The sequence below is a fragment of the Muscardinus avellanarius genome (genome assembly GCF_963383645.1).
Source record: "Muscardinus avellanarius genome assembly, chromosome: 3".
Lineage (NCBI taxonomy): Eukaryota > Metazoa > Chordata > Mammalia > Rodentia > Gliridae > Muscardinus > Muscardinus avellanarius.
Window position 1 is genome coordinate 118,597,202 of NC_137788.1, and position 12,115 is coordinate 118,609,316.

Here is a 12,115-nt window from a genome sequence, read left to right on the forward strand (position 1 = left end):
CCCACCGCCAGCACTGCAAAACAAAAAACAAAATAAAGAATAAGAAATAGGGCTGGGGATGTAGCTCAGTGGTAGAATGCCCCTGGGTTCCATCCCTAGTACTGCCAAACAAAACAAAAACCAAAATAAAAACAACTAAGCAATCATAGAAAAGCAGCCTCAGGTCTTCCTTGGAAGACATCTTATCCTTCCTGACGGGCTGCTTCACTAAGACCCCCTACTTCTGGCACGGGACCATGTGCCGGGGTGCCCCTGTCTACCCTCTCGGGTCTTGTCAGTCTTGAAGCTGGAAGTGGTTCTCTCTCCTGTTCTGGCCTTCTGCAGCCCTGCATCTGCCCCTCCTTTCCAAATGCTGCTGGACCCAGAGGCTGAGGCCGGGTGTGGACAGATGGTCCCGCAGCTCCCTGCAGGTAGTGAGGGCTCTGGTTGTCTCTGGGAGGCTGGGCTCCTCCAGGGCTGCCTGGCTTGGGCTGGGAAGTGACCAGCCTCGAAGGCTTCTGGGTGGAGGTGAGATTAGGTGCTGCCAGGGCCATCTGAGAACAATTCCCAGAAACTCGAGGCTGGGATGCAGGATGCCGCACCGTCCCTCCTGCCCCCCTCCTTCCCCAGAGTCGGGCTATCAGCAGCAGACAGAGCCTTGGAGAGGAAAGTGCTGGGCGTGTGCCTGTGGCCAGGGGAAGAGAGTGACTTGTTCTGTTTTCCTTAGGGAGAGAGAAGGGAAGGGAGTTATTCTGGCTTGGACATAGGCTGATAAGGAGCCTGGGAGCGGGAGACATGGTCAGAGGTTCAGCATCAGCAAGGCAGGGGCGTGAGTGGGGTGAGGCCGCAGAAGGACAAGTATATCCCAGGGCCCAGAAAAGACCCAGAAGCCTTGTTCTCCACTGCACTGCTTTCTCCCTATTTAATTCCCAAAGGCTGGCCTGGTGTGGTGGCCCACGCTTATAATCCCTGCTCTTGGGAGGCGGAGACAGGAGAATCAAGCTGGTTCGGAGCCAGCCTCGCTGGCTTAAGAGAACCTGCTTCCAAATAAAAAATATAAAAAAATAGGTCTGGGAGTGTAGCCCGGAGGTAGAGGGGCTTCCAGGAACCCCAGTACCACCAAAAAAAAAAAAAAAAAAATCCCAAAGGCTCGTCTTCCCGATGAACCCTTCCTCTCCCCTGACCCTTCATCTGTGGATGAAGAAATGGATGTGTGAAGAATCCCCACAGAAAGGGATCTCCGTCAAGGCTTCTGAGAGCTGCCCCGAGCCAGCCTCCTCTCCCCTCCAGCCCCCCTAAGATCTAGCGCAGAAGCGCGCCCCTTGGCTGACTATAAGAAAAACAGTTCAAACCAACACAGAAGGAATTCTGTGCTGGGGGCAGCAGTGAGAGCTACCAAGGGAAGCAGCTGAGAAAGATTGGAGCAAACTCTGGTTTAGGAATTTTTTTGGGGGGGATTAATTCATCAATGATAAATATTATATATACCTATTATTAAAAATGATACTTTTTTGTGTGTGGTACTGGGGATGGAACCCAGGGGCATTCTACCTCCAAGCTATCTCCTCAGCCCCATTTTATTCCTTATTTTGAAACAGGTTCTTATTAAGTTACGGAGAACCTCACAAGTAGCTGAGGCTGGCTGTGAACCCGCAATCCTCCTGTCTTAGCCTCCCAAGTAGTAGGATTACAGGTACGGGCCACCACGCCCGGGTACATTTTTTTTTTTTTTTTTTGTACTGGAGATTGAACTCAGGGGCATTCTATACCTCTAAGCTACACACTCTCAGCCCTATATTATTATTGTTGTTATTATTATTAATTATTATTATTATTTTGCGGTATTGGGGATGGAACCCAAAGGTATTCTACCTCCAAGCTATACCCCCATCCCTATTTTTTATTCCTTAGTTTGAAACAGGGTCTCACTGAGTTACAAAGAGCCTAAGTAGTCGAGGCTGGCCGCGAACCCGTGATCCTCCTGTCTGAGCCTCCCAAATGCCGGGATTACAAGCTTGCGCCACCATACCCAACTCTATAACATTCTTTTATTTGGAAACGGTGTGTCACTAAGTTGCTGAGGCTGCCCTTGAATCTGTGATGCTTCAGTCTCAGCATCCCAAGTCCTGTGTACCACCATGCCTGGCTATTGTGCTGCTTCTTTATTTTTTAATTAATTAATTAATTAATTTATTTATTTATTGCGGTATTGGAGATGGAATCCAAAAGCATTCTACCTCTGAGCTACAGCCCCAGCCCCATTTTTTAGTCTTTAATTTGATTTTTTTTTTTTTTTTTTTTTGGTGGTGGTACTGGGGGTGGAACCCAGAGGCTTTCTTCCTACGGGCTATACTCCCAGACCTGTTTTTTTTAAATATTTATTTATTTATTTATTTGTTTATTTATTTATTTATTTATTTTTGGTGGTACTGGGGGTGGAACCCAGAGGCTTTCTACCTCTGGGCTATACTCCCAGACCTCTTTTATATTCTATTTGGAAACAGGTTCTCACTAAGTTGCTGAGAGCCTCACTCAGTAGCTGAGGCTGGCTTCAAACCCGTGCGATCCTCCAGTCTCAGCCTCCCAAGTGCGGGGATCACAAGCGTGCGCCACCACGCCTGGCATAGTCTTTAATTTGAAACAGGGTCTTACGGAGTTGCAAAGGGCCTCACTGAGTAGCAGCTGAGGCTGTCTTTGAACTGCGATCCTCCTGTCTCAGCCTCCCAAATGCTGGGATTACAAGCATGAGCCTCCACGCCTGGCTTCTTCTTCTTGGTTGGAGCTGCCAGGAAGCCGGCAGGATAAAGCCTAGCTTCCTCCTCAGTTCCCCCTTTACCGCCGATCTGCTGCGGTAGCATGAAAACTGGCTCTGAGGACAAATAACATCACTATGCTGCTCCTTCTTTTCCTGCGCCCTTCCCCGCAGGGGGCAGCTGGCCCCAGGGCCAGTCAGATGCTCCTGACTCACAGGACACCAGGCTGAGCTCATTCCATCCTCTCTAGGGCTCTGCATCCCCGTCTCCGTGCTCACGCACCACAGTCTTTTGCCCCCAGACTCTGCTCTTTGGACAAATACAAACAATTAAAAAAGAAATCCCATTTCTTCTACCCTTTCACTGTTCTCCGGGTTCCCCTTTGACATGTAGGAAGTTCTCTGGATTCCTCTCCAAAGTTTCCTGACATTATCAAGTTCCGGGAAGACAAGAGATACACTTGACACTTTTTTTTTTTTTCTTATTTTCCTCCTTCTTTTTTTTTTTTTTTTTAAACTGGAAAGCCAGAAAATTGTGGAGAAAATTTTCTGTAGAATTTGTGATTGGGAAGCCAGGTGTGGTGGCGCATGCTTTTAATCCCAGCATTTGGGAGACTGAGACAGGAGGATCATGGTTCGAGGCCAGCCAGACCCTCAGCAATTTAGCAAGAACCTGTTAAAAAAAAAAAAAAAAAAGATGGGCGTGGTGGCGCACACTTGTAATCCCTGCACTTGGGAGGCTGAGACAGGAGAATTGCGCAGGTTCACCAGCCTCAGCTGCTTAGTGAGGCTCTCAGCAACTTAGTGAGGTCCTGTTTCCAAATAAAATATAAAAATAGGTCTGGCCGGGCATGGTGGCACATGCTTATAATCATAGCATTCAGGAGGCTGAGACTGGAGGATCTGTGCAGACAGCCTCAGCTACTACTTAGTGAGGCCCTCTGCAACTTAGTGAAACCCTGTTTCAAAATAAAGAATAAAAAATAGGGATAGGGGTGTAGCTTGGAGGTCGAAAGCCCCTGGGTTCCATCCCCAGACCCGCAAAAAAAAAAAAAAAAAAAAAGGAAGTATAGCCCAGAGGTAGAAAAGCCTCTGGGTTCCACCCCCAGTACCACACACACACATACACAAAGTCCAGGTGTGGTGGGGATGCTTGTAATTCCAGTACTTTGGAGGCTCAGAGAGGAGGATGGCAAGTTTGAAGCCAGTTTCAGAAACTTAGTGAGGCCCTCCAAAACTTCGTGAGAACCTGTTTTAAAATAAAAAAATAGGGGGAGAGGGCACCAAGTATAGTTTAAGTGTATACCATTTATGTTCAATTAAAAATTTGTTAAAAAAATAAATAAAAATAAAAAACAAAAAAATAAAGCCAGGTTTGGTGGCGCACACTTGTAATCCCAGCATTTGGGAGGCTGAGACCCGAGGATCGTGGTTCGCGGACAGCCTCAACTACTTAGTGAGGCCCTCTGCAACTCAGTGAGACCCAGTTTCAAAATAAAGAATAAGAAATAGGGCAGGGAGTGTACCTCGGAGGTCGAATGCCTCTGGGTTCCATCCCCAGATCTGCAAAAAAAAAAAAAAAAAAAAAAAAAAAAAGGCCTGGAGTATAGGTTGGAGGTAGAATGCCCGAATGCCCGAGATCAATCCTCAGTACTGATATACAAACAAACAAAAAGATAAAATCCTCCAGTCAAAGTCTCCCTTAACCTCAGTCCTGACTCTGCACCAGCAAGTTCCTAGCTTGCTGTGGACAGGGAGGCTGAGCCCCCTCCCCCGCTGCTGCTTTCGGATGAGTATTTTTTCTGGGGCTGCGCATGTGTCTGTTTCAATACCATAAAAGGATTTATTTACCTAAATTTAACCTACTGAACAAGAGTGTCTACTGCTGAGGACTTCCTAGCTTGTCCTGGGTGAGGGAACCCAGAATCAGGAAGGGAGGGCCACGGAGGGGACACAGAACAGCCTCCCAGGCTCTGCTGACATGATTCCAGACTGCCAGTATTACTGTGTCACTGATCCAAGCCTTGAGCACAAGAGGAGGCAGGGCTGGGGTGAGCCTCTGGGCGCAGGTTCTGACCCATGTGCTCTGCGGTTTCTTCAGGGTCGTCGTCTACACAGCCAAGAGACACAGAGGGGCTCCTGACTTCATTCTCTCCCCTCTGATACAAACAGGGGCGGGCAGAACATGAATTTGTTGTCTTTGAGATAACGTGCAGGGAGGGTGGGAACGGCAGGCACACAGGGACCTGGCTTCTATCAGAGTAACTATCTGGCACTTCCAGAGACTCCACAAGAGACTCCAGGAGGCAGACCCTGGGTCCAGTAACAGGGTGGCTGCGCTTCTGACAGGACCTGCTACAGCTAGAAAAGGGACTGCCGGCTGGACAGGGCAGGGGAGGGAAGCGACACAGCGGGCAGCAACAGCAAAGAAAAAAGTCCTCTATTTCATGAGGTCAGGCTGGGGTTGGTGGCAGCGGGGACACTAAGAACTTCTGGGACAGGTGGGGAGGGGGCTGTTATTGTTGTCTGAATGGTCTTTGGAAAGGAAAAAGGAAAGACACACACACACACACACACACACACACACACACACACACGGAATTCTTACACAGGTCTGCTCACTAAAGGGTGACCTCTGCAGAATACACGGGGGCAGCCACTAACTGGACCGGCCACTCAACTTGCTCCAGGCCCCGGGCGAGGAAACAGGGACCGCCAGAGGCGGACTCACCTACCTCCTTCTCGGAGATGTACAGCTGGTCCCCTTTCAGCATCACATAGCGGTTTTTCCAAATCTCCCTGAAAATCCCTTTCCCGCAGAATTTCCGGACCCAGCCGACCTTCTCCGGCGGTGCGGACTGATGGTTTCCATCCTGAGGCCCCTGCCCGGGGCGAGGGAAGAAGGGGGCCTTTAGGCGACTCTGGCGGTGGGACCCCGGGGCCGGGCCCTCGCCCCGCTCGCCTCCCCCTCCAGGGCCGTGGGGCCTGGGGGTCGGGGGTCTTACTGGTCCTGGGGCGGGAGGGGGGTTCGGGTCATGGGGGGTGGGGAGCTCGTGGTCTGGGGGTCCCGTGTCCTGGGGGGTGGGGGGGCTCGGGTCCTGGGGCGCGGAGGGTTCGGGTCCTGGGGGTCTCCGGTCCTGGGGGGGCTCGGGTCCTGGGGGTCTCGAGTCCTGGGGGTTGGGGGGTTCGGGTCCTGGGTGTTGGGGGCTCGGGTCCTGGGTGTTGGGGGCTCGGGTCCTGGGGGTCTCGAGTCCTGGGTGTTGGGGGGTTCGGGTCCTGGGTGTTGGGGGCTCGAGTCCTGGGGGTTCGGGGCTCGGCTCCTGGGGGTCTCGGGGCCTGGGGGTCTCCAGTCCTGGGGCTCGGGTCCCGGGGCCTGGGGGCTCCCCGACCGCTCATCGTCTCCTCGCCCACCGCCCGGGGCGCGGGTCGTGCAGAAACTCAGCCAAGTTGAGGCCGGCGCGGGCCCGCAGACAAAGCGCGGCGGCGGCGGCCACTCACCCGCTTGCTGGCCGGGCTCTTCCTCATCATGCCGGGCGGGCGGCGGAGCGCGGCTGCCGCCCGGCGCCGCTCTTTGTAGCTCGGGTTACACGGGCGGCCGCGGCCCCCGCCTTTGTCTCCGCCCGGGCGGAGCCGCCCAGGCCGCCGCCCCCGGCCCGCGCGCGGCCCCCGCCCCCGGGCCCGGGCAAAGTTTTCCGCCTCGCGGGGTCGGGAGCCGGGCGCCGAGGGAGCGAAGTTACTATTAATGCACATCGCCGCCGCGCACAAAGCCGCCGGCCGCGCCCGGGCCGCGGGAGCGCCGTCCCCAAACGCGGGGAGGCCCCGCGGGCTCCATGGCGCGGAGCTCGGCGGGCGGGGGCTCTGCGCACGCGGCCGGCCGGGGGCGCGCGCCCGCCTGCGGCCCGGACCCCAGGACGCATCGAGGGAGCTCCTTCCCCTCCCTCCCTCCTTCCCTTCCTTCCTTCCTTCCTTCCTTCTCCTTTCCTCCCTCCCTCCCTCCCTCCCTCCTTCCCTTCCTTCCTTCCTTCTCCTTCTTTCCTCCCTTCCTTCCTTCCTTCCTTCCCTCTTTCCTTTTCCTCCCTTCCTTCCTTCTCCTTTCCTCCCTCCCTTCCTTCCTTCCTTCCTTCTCCTTCTTTCCTCCCTTCCTTCCTTCCTTCCCTCTTTCCTTTTCCTTCCTTCCTTCCTTTTCCTTCTTTCCTCCCTTCCTTCCTTCCTTCCTTCCCTCTTTCCTTTTCCTTCCTTCCTTTTCCTTCCTTCCTCCCTCCCTTCCTTCCTTCCTTCCCTCTTTCCTTTTCCTCCCTCCCTTCCTTCCTTCTCCTTCTTTCCTCCCTTCCTTCCTTCCTTCCTTCCCTCTTTCCTTTTCCTCCCTCCCTTCCTTCCTTCTCCTTCTTTCCTCCCTTCCTTCCCTCTTTCCTTCTTTCCTCCCTCCCTCCCTTCCTTCCTTCCTTCCCTCTTTCCTTCTTTCCCAAGGCGATTCTACCTCCCCCAACCCGCAGGTGCTGAGAGCCTGGCCAATTGCTGGGGCTGACCTTGAACCTGCAATCGAGGCTCCTGTCTCAGCCTCCCTACTGTCATTACAGGCCTGGGCCATCACACCCAGCTCATGCTCTTCAAGACATAGACGAAGCCGGGCGTGGTGGCGGGTGCTTGAAATCGCCCTCCACAACTCAGTGAGACCCTGTTTTAAAATAAAAAATAAAAAATAGGGCTGGGGTTACAGCTCCGAGAGTGAATGCCCCCAGGTTCCATCCCCAGTACAAAAAAAAAAAAAAAAAAAAAAAAAATTAAGTAGATGATAGGGAGTTGGAGAACCCGTTACACTACGATTCCTGCGGACTTGGTGGCGCATGCTTGTAATCCCAGCGCTTGGGAGGCTGAGACAGGAGGATCGCACAGGTTCGAAGCCAGCCTCAGCTACTTAGTGAGGCTCTCAGCAACTTAGTGAGACCCTGTTTCCAAATAAAATAGAAAATAGGTCTGGGAGTATAGCCCGGAGGCAGAAAGCCCCTGGGTTCTGCCCGCAGTGCCACTATAAATAAATAAATAAATAAATAAATAAATAAACTATGATTCCTCGCTACTCTGCTGCCTTTGATCAAGTCATGGAATTCCGCAAAGCCTGGGTTCCTCCACATACTAAACGGGAGCGGGACTGCCATTTCCATCAGCAAGGAAAGTTAGCGGACCATATAAGATGATCTGCTCAAGTCATTCGAAGAGAAAAGTACTATCTTCTAGGGCTAATTATAGGATAATAATACGCTAATAAACACACTGCCTGACATATGGTAAGCACAAAATCACCGCAAAATGAATTTAAATCCCTGGCACAAAAGAGCAGGAAAAAATTTTTTTTTCTCCCGGAGATGTCTCAAGAGGAAAGAAAGTGTTGGCTCAATTTGTGGCTTCAGGGTAGAGGGTGTTTTGGTTTCCTCGCTGCTCTGGCCTCACCGTCCTTCCTAACCCAGCAGTAGTTCACTCAACCTCCTTCCAGTAACTACTAATTAATTAATTCCTCTTATTTTAGACTGATTCCAAACTTTATCCTTTCCAAATATTCTCAGTGTATGTCATTTCCTTTCATCTTTAGTGCCACCTTGTGAAGCAGATACAAAGAGTATTCATATCCTCACTTGGGAAATGAATCAGGGCAGGGCAAATGTACTCGCTTGCCCACCCACATTTATATAAAATATTGGCGAAAAGAATGACAATCCAGGCTTTCTGACTCGTCTACTGTGTTTAGACTGTGCACACACACACACACACACACACACACACACACACACACACACATCATATTTCCCAAACCATCTCTTCCTCTCCCTGACATCTCAATTTCCTACCCTCTTGGGTTTTTTTTTTTTTTTTTTTTTTTTTCTCTTTTATCTCTCTTGCTGTACTAGGGATTGAACCCAGGGACATTCTACCTCTGAGCTACATGCCAAGGCCTATTTTTTATTCTTTATTTTGAAACAGAGTCTCACTAAGTAGCGAAGGGCCTAAGTAGCTGAGGCTGTCCATGAACCTGTGATCCTCTTGTCTCAGCTTCCCCAAGTACCGGGATTACAAATTTGTGCCACCATGCTCGGCTTACCCTCCTGTTCTTATCTTATTTTTTATTTTTTGTGGTGCTGGGGATTGAATCCAAGGGCATTCTGCCTCTAGCCTACACCCTAGCCTGATTTTTTATTCTTTATTTTGAAACAGGGTCTCACTAAGTTGTGGAGGGCCTCACAAAGTAGCTGAGTCTGGCTGTGAACCTGTGATCCTCCTATCTTAGCTTCCCAAGTACTGAAATTACAAATGGGTGCCACCATGGCTGAGCCTCCTGTTTTTATAAAGACATGAAAAAGCCAGGCCTGGTGGTGCATGCTTGTAATCCCAGCATTCGGGAGGCTGAGACAGGAGGATCACGGTTCTCAGACAGCCTCAGCTACTTAGTGAGGCCCTTCCCAACTTAGTGAGACCCTGTTTCAAAATAAAGAATAAAAAATAGTAGCTTGGGGGTAGAATGCCCTAGGGTTCTATTCCCAGTATTGCAAGATTATATATATATATATATATATATATATATATATATATATATATATAATCTCGGGGTGTGGTGGTGCACGCTTGTAGTCCCAGCATTTGGGAGGCTGAGACAGGAGGATTGCGGTTTACAGACAGCCTCAGCTACTTAATGAGGCCCTCTGCAACTCAGTGAGACTCTGTTTCAAAATAAAGAGTAAAATATAGGGCAGGGGGTGTAGTTCGGAGGCCGAATGCACCTGGGTTCCACCTCCAGACCCTCAAATATTGATTAAATAATTAATAATAGGGCTAGGGTGTAACTCAAAAGTAGAATGCCTCTGAGTTCAATCCCCAGTACCAATAAAAAAATAGTCATGACAAAAGAATGAGAGAATTCAGGATATCTCCATATCAGAGGAAGGTGAATGTTTTTTATTGTTATTGTTTTGGTTTTGGTGGTACTAGGGCTCCTGGAAGCCCTTCTACCTCTGGGATACACTCCCAGACCTATTTTTATATTTTTATTTGGAAATAGGGTTTTATTTGGAACCAGAGAGGCTGGCTTCGAACCTGCGCGATCCTCCTGTCTCTGCCTCCCAAGCTCGGGGATTACAAGCCTGCGCCACCACGCCCGGCCAGAGGAAGCGGAATGTACCACGATGAGGACATTGGTGAGGAAATTAGTCTGCGTGATCCTTGGGCGGCTTGCAGTCAGGCGCGGTTTGGATGAACAGCCCAGATAGGAGCTGCGGGTGTAGCTCAGAGGTGGAGTGACCGCCCAGCATCACAAGGCCCTGGGTCCCCAGCCTGGGGAGGGAGGAAGTGTCCTTTGGAGAGGAGAACTAGAGTTTAAATAGAGTCTGGCTTGGGAAGGAAGTAATTTATGACTTGCCCCAGCTCCCCCTTCCCCTAGCTTCCTTTAAGTCAACAAATACTGGCTCCCCTTCTGCGTGGAAGGTCCTGCGCTGCTTGCACACCGCCTTAGACGGGAGCCAGGGCTTAGTGAAACATCAGGCAGAGGGACCCATAAAAAATAACCCTCCAAAGTAATTTTCAGATTCTAGAGCAGATGCCTGTGGGCTGTAGAACCTTCTCTGCCTGTCTGCTCCTTAAGATGTTACATAAATTTCTGGCCGTCTCCCTGTTATTAAGCGACACTCCTGCGCAGCTTCAAGGGCTCCGCCCCGCCCCACTCACCCTGGGCGCGCCCCCGGCCCCAGGCTGGTCTCTCTCACCAGGTGAACCTCAAGGCACCTGATTTCAGATTCCTGTGGGGCTTTTGCCAAAAGCTTAAGTGAGAAATCAGAATAAGCACTTCTGGAGCCTTTACACATTTTTATAGCACTGTCTCCTCCAGTGAGCTTGACACCACCATATACACAGACCACAAAAATAACTCGCGGGCCAGTTTCTCTCTTTGGTGGAGATAAGGTACTGGGAGGACTCATGATGGGGACACCTCTCCAGTGATGTTTCTGTGCAACACTCCACTTTCTACTTTAATAAATGTATTATACTTTAATATAGATTATATACTTTAGTGTGTTATATATACTTTAATAATTAAACGATATATATACTTAAGAAATACATATCTTTTTTGAGTACTAGGGATTGAATCCAGAGGTGCCCTACTTTCAGTCTTTTTTATCTTTTATTTTGAAACAGGGTCTCACTAGGTTGCTGAGGCTGTCCTCAAACCTTTGATCCTCCTGTCTCAGCCTCCCAAGTGCTGGGATTACAGGCATGTGCTGCCAGACTTGGCTTGATCGAATATTTTATAAGCAACTCCGCTTATGGGAGAAAGAAGGAAGTGGTCAGAGGCAAAAACTTGTGACTTGCTGTTTGAAAAATTTACTGAGCAGAAACTGTTTTCTGAGCAATTGTTTAAAAACAAATATCCTTGACTTTTATATGTGGGGCATAGGGGTTGCACTTGGGCATTTCAATCTATGGGGGAAAAGGTTATTAAAAGTATACAAGAGGCAGGCGTGGTGGCGCATGCTTGTAATCCCAGCATTTGGGAGGCTGAGACTGGAGGATCGCGGTTCGCAGACAGCCTCAGCTACTTAGTGAGGCCCTCTGCAACTCACTGAAACCCGGTATTCAAAATAAAGACTAAAAAATAGGGCAGGAGGTGTAGCTCAGAGGTCGAATGCCCCTGGGTTCCATCCCCAGACCCGCAAAAAAAAAAAAAAAAAAAGTATACAAGACCTTGCCAGGTGCAGGTGGTGCACGCTTGTAATCCCCGCGCTTGGGAGGCGGAGACAGGAGGATCGTGCAGGTTCAAAGCCAGCCGCACTGTTTCCAAAAAAAAAAAAAAAAAAAGTATAAAAATAGGTCTGGGAGTATAGCCCGGAGGTAGAAGGGCTTCCAGGAACCCCAGTACCACCAAACAAACAAAAATTACAAACTACCTCAAGAACTTATTAAAAAATGAGGGACTAGCCGGGCGTGGTGGCGCACGCTTGTAATCCCAGCATTCGGGAGGCTGAGACCTGGAGGATCGCGGTTCGCGGACAGCCTCAGCTACTTAGTGAGGCCCTCTGCAACTCAGTGAGACCCGGTTTCAAAATAAAGAATAAAAAATAGGGTAGGGGGTTTAGCTCGGAGGTCAAATGCCTCTGGGTTCCATCCCCAGACCTGCAAAAAAAAAAAAAAAAAAAAAAAAAAAAAAATGAGGGACTGCAGAGGGAGGCGGACGCTTGAGCTTTCAGGGTTCCCAGTTTCCTGCACTACTGATTAGTGCAGAGGATGGACAGGAATCCAATCATTTTGCAAAGTACATTTTTATCCCCAAATTGGAGACAGGAATTGATTTTATTTACTATGATTAGTCAAATTATAGCAAATGATTTTTTATTTTTAATT